Source organism: Hevea brasiliensis, chromosome 7 (genome assembly GCF_030052815.1).
Source record: "Hevea brasiliensis isolate MT/VB/25A 57/8 chromosome 7, ASM3005281v1, whole genome shotgun sequence".
Lineage (NCBI taxonomy): Eukaryota > Viridiplantae > Streptophyta > Magnoliopsida > Malpighiales > Euphorbiaceae > Hevea > Hevea brasiliensis.
The window spans coordinates 75409312-75413847 of record NC_079499.1 but is presented as its reverse complement, the minus strand read 5'-3'; the positions used below and the strand labels follow the sequence as shown (position 1 = coordinate 75413847).

Genomic DNA, 4536 nt, shown 5'->3' with positions numbered 1-4536 from the left:
TACATCTTTAATCTTTTAAAAGGAAGAACTTGATTTTCTAAATAATAGAAAAAGCTTTAGAAGCTATTCAAGGGCTGCCATAGGTGTTCTTGATGTGGACAAGCTAGAGAGACAACATCTGGTGTCCTGAAGATGAATATCAAAGGCGAAAATACAATGGAGTGCATCAAAAGGTTAATGTGCTTGTTCTTGATTTAATCTAGGGTTCTAAAATTAATCTGATTAATTCTAAAATTTTAAATGACAAATACAGATCCAAAAACATATTAAAAGTGTTTTAATATGTTGTTTATCATTGAAATCAAATAGATAAAAATAAATTTTGCATGAAGCATGTGACCCTAGGTGAAAATTTTTGAATTCAATGGTATAAACTTGTATTTTTCACGCTTCCGCTCCTTTATGTCTTTTCTTTATAAATCCTAGAATTCTCATAAGCCTTAAGGTGAAATTCCTCTAATTCATGCAAATGTAATTTTCTTTCTAACTCATTCTCAAAAACATCCTACACAAATGTATCAACAACATTAATAGAAAAGACAGAATGATCATCAGCAGGATACTTCATGGCATCAAAGATATAAATTTAACAGTCTTTTCATCAAACTCCATAGTTAAGGTACCTTCATCCACATCAATTTTTGTCCTGGCAATTTTTAGGAAAGGTCTTCCAAACAAAATCAAAGCTAACTTTGATGTGGAAACACTATCCTCCATATACATAATGTAAAAATCTATAGGAATAATCAATCCTCCAACCTGCGCTAACACATCTTCAACTACTCCCAATGGGTAAGCATTAGAACGATCAGCTAACTGAATAATGACACTAGTTTCTTTCAAAGGACCCAAATTGAAAGTTTGAAAAAATGATTTTGACATAACATTAATAGATGCTCATAAATCTGTCATTGCACATTCAAATTTAGAATCACCTATTCTGTATGGAATAGAAAATGAACCTGGATCCTTACACTTAGGGGGTAATTTTTGCTAAATTAATGCTGACACATTTTCCCCCACACTGATCTTCTCATTATTCCTCAACTTGCACTTTGTAGTGCATAACTCCTTAAGGAATTTGGCATACCTGGGAACTTGTTTGATCGCATCCAGTAAAGGTATATTGACCTTTACCTTCTTGAAAGTCTCCTAAATTTCTTTCTCTTGTTCTTCTTTCTTCGTCTTGGCCAACTTGCAGGGGAATGGAGGAAGAACAGAATTATTAACCCTATTTAGTTTAGGTTTAGTATTTACCTTAATTTCAGGAACTTCAGACTCTTTTTTCTCCTTGCTTCTTCTTTTTTTTTTTTTTGGCTCATGTGGAGTTTGATTATCAACTTCTTTCCCACTCCGTAAAAATATCGCACTTTCATTTTCTTTGGGGTTCATGACTGTTTGTGATGGGAGCTTTCCAGAACCTTGAGCTTCCAGCTTAATCACAGATGAGGCTAACTCACTAATCTGCCTCTCTATGTTTTGAATGCTATTTTTGGTCTCCTATTGAAACTGTTGTGTGTTAATAGCGAAAGCCTTAACAATTTCATCAAGTGACATACCTTGATTTGAGGGAGGCGAAGATGGAGGTTGTTGATTCACTTGTGGTCTTTGCTGCTGGTATCGATTTTGCACCGGTTGATTCCCATAACTTAAATTGGGATAATCTCGCCATCCTGGCTTATAAGTATTAGAATAGGGATCATACCTGCGTTGTGGCTGTCCATAATGTCCTACTGCATTAGCATGTTGCATTGATTCATCCTCTTGTAATGCAGGACACATGTCAGTAGCATGATCTGAACCCGAACAAATTCCATATACCTTAGCAGTCTGCATGTTCCCTACAGCCAACTGCCTCACCAAAGAAGTTAAATCAAAAATTTGTTTCTCAAGGTTAGATGTACTTACCTCATTAACCTTCATAGGTGTGTGATCCATTCTCATTCCAAACTGTTGAGAATTTGCTGCCATGTTAGTAATCAGTCTCCTTGCCTCTTCTGGTGTCTTGTCAACCAATGCTCCTCCACTAGCAGCATCTATCATACTACGGTCCATTGGTAGAAGTCCCTCACAGAAATATTGAATCAATAGCTGCTCACTTATTTGATGATGGGGACAGCTTTCACACAACTTCTTAAATCTCTCCTAATACTCATACAAACTCTCTCCATTGTATTGCCGGATGCTACAAATTTCTTTTCTTATGTTGGCAGCACGAGAAACAGGAAAATACTTCTCCAGAAATATCTGTTTCATTCCATTCTATGAGTTGATACATCTAGAAGGAAGGTAATACAACCAATCCTTAGTTGTGCCCTCCAGTGAGAAAGGGAAAGCTCGAAGCTTGATTTAATCCTCTAAAACTCCTTGAGGTTTCATGCTGGAACACACAACATGAAATTCCTTTAGATGCCTATGTGGATCCTCACCTGCAAGACCATGAAATTTAGTCAACAAATGGATTAGTCTAGATTTCAACTCAAAAGTAACATTTAAAGTAGGGTATTGGACACACAAAGGCTGTTGGTTTAGATCAAGAGCAACCAACTCTTTCAAGGTTCTAGCAGTCATGGTTTCATTTTTGGAATTTTATTCTGAATCTGAATCCGAATCTGAACTTAACTCCTTTGGAGATTGGACTCCTTCAGATGTACTCAGAATCTGCCTAGCTTGCTTAGCCAATTTTCTCAACCGTTTAGCTATTTTTTCTACTTCTGGATCAAAGATCAACTCACCAGATTGAGAAATTCTTATCATAAAGAAAGAGAAATCAAAGTAAAAATAGAAAAATGCCTCAAAACCCTAGAAAACAATCGAATTTGGCCTTAAAAGGGTGGGGCTGATAAATTTATAATCATGATTAGCACGTCATTTCCTTCAAAATAAGTATGGGCTGCCCTCCAAATTCGACAAAAAATCTGTTGATGAATAGTAACACCGTAATTTTTTCCAAAAACTTGAAAATAATAACACTTCACAAACAAAATTAATAACAAAATACCCTAACACTAAAAACATGAAATCCAATGATTTTAGTCCTCGGCAGTAGAGCCAAAATTCTTGATGGTTATCGAATCCACCAGAAACTTAATTAACTAAAATTACTAGTTATGAAATATTTTTTGCAATAAGTGGTAAGTCCAGGACTCTTATTGACTCTAATTATTAACTGAGTTGGTATTAATCAATCCTCATCAAATTAATAACTGCTTTAAGAAAAGGAAATAGTTAAGCTGAATAACAATTTATGAAGCATAAATCATTTAATCCACCCTATTGTTTCCTTAGGTTATTATCTGTAACACCCCTATTTGTATAGCCTGGTATATTTCACTATTTCGGTGACCGGTGTCAGTCTAGATAATTAAGGGGATTAGAACCACACTTAAGACAACTAGATAACCTATAAATATAAATAATTAGTAATTGCCAATTAGTTAAGCATAAATAAGAAAAACAGAACATAAGAAGTTAAAAGAGCTGAGAGTCACAGCGATGGGTAACCTTCTCAGGAATGACTGCGAAGTCGATTTAAACTCAAATTTCGAACCGTAAAATATGATGCCACGGTCCTTAGGGACATTACGAACACAGTGGAAAAGAGAAAATCATGAAAAAGAATTGTTAAGCCAGTCAAATAATTAGGTCAGGGAGCCGGAAGAAATATTAAATTATTTGCAAACCGGGTTGAACCGGCGAGGGGCAATTTGGTCAATTGACCTCGAAAGCTGACTCCTGACCTAAATGTCAAATAAAATCAAAGAAAAGAAAATTTTGGAGTCGGGAATTAAATTAAAGAACTAATAGAAAAAAAAAGAGAGAAAATAAAAAGGTGTAGAGAGATGACATCATGCATGACATCATGCATGTTGCCATAAATCCTATAATTAAAAATTTATCTAAATTAAATTATGGTCTTTCTAAGACATAAAAGAAAAGAAAAGAAAAGAAAAAAAAAATAAACAAAGTCATATTCTTTCCCTAAGTGCCGCCCTCACTCTCTCTCCCTCTCCCTCACCCAAAACCTCCATTAAAGCTCATTTTGAGCTTGATCAAATCTCCAATTCCACCATAGAAAGATAAACCTCCAACACTAAACCTTGATTTCAAGCTTTGATAGAGGACTTGACAACAAAAAAAAAAAGAAGAAAGGAAGAAGTTTGAAGGAAAGAAATTCTATACTAAGGTTAGTAAATTAAATTTGATTTTTTAGTTGAATTAGTTGTGTTTATTGCTTAGTTAACTTAGAAATATGCCTAAAATGAAATAAAAACATTGTTGAGGGACCAAGCTAAATTTCGGCCAGCTAGGGTTACTATGCATATGTTTGAGTTTTGATTGAATTTAATATAGTAGGCAAGCTTGTATTGATGTGCTAATGAGATTGATATGCTTAAATGTGGTTAAATGCAACAATTTAATAAGTTAGGGTTTTTAGACACTTAGGGCTAGAGACAAAAATGTGAAAAATTGGTAAAAGTTGTCTTGGACCTAGTTTGAAGTGGGAAATGGTCAATGGTGACCAAATGAAGTGTG

The 4536-nt window shown here is 34.7% G+C and overlaps 1 non-coding gene across 1 annotated transcript; it reads left to right on the top strand.

Moving 5' to 3' along the window:
• The first annotated feature begins 2101 nt into the window (after nt 1-2101).
• Nucleotides 2102-2208, top strand: LOC131181761 (small nucleolar RNA R71). The gene has a single exon (XR_009150240.1). It is a non-coding gene; the product is annotated as a small nucleolar RNA R71 (small nucleolar RNA).
• Nucleotides 2209-4536: the final 2328 nt, after the last annotated feature.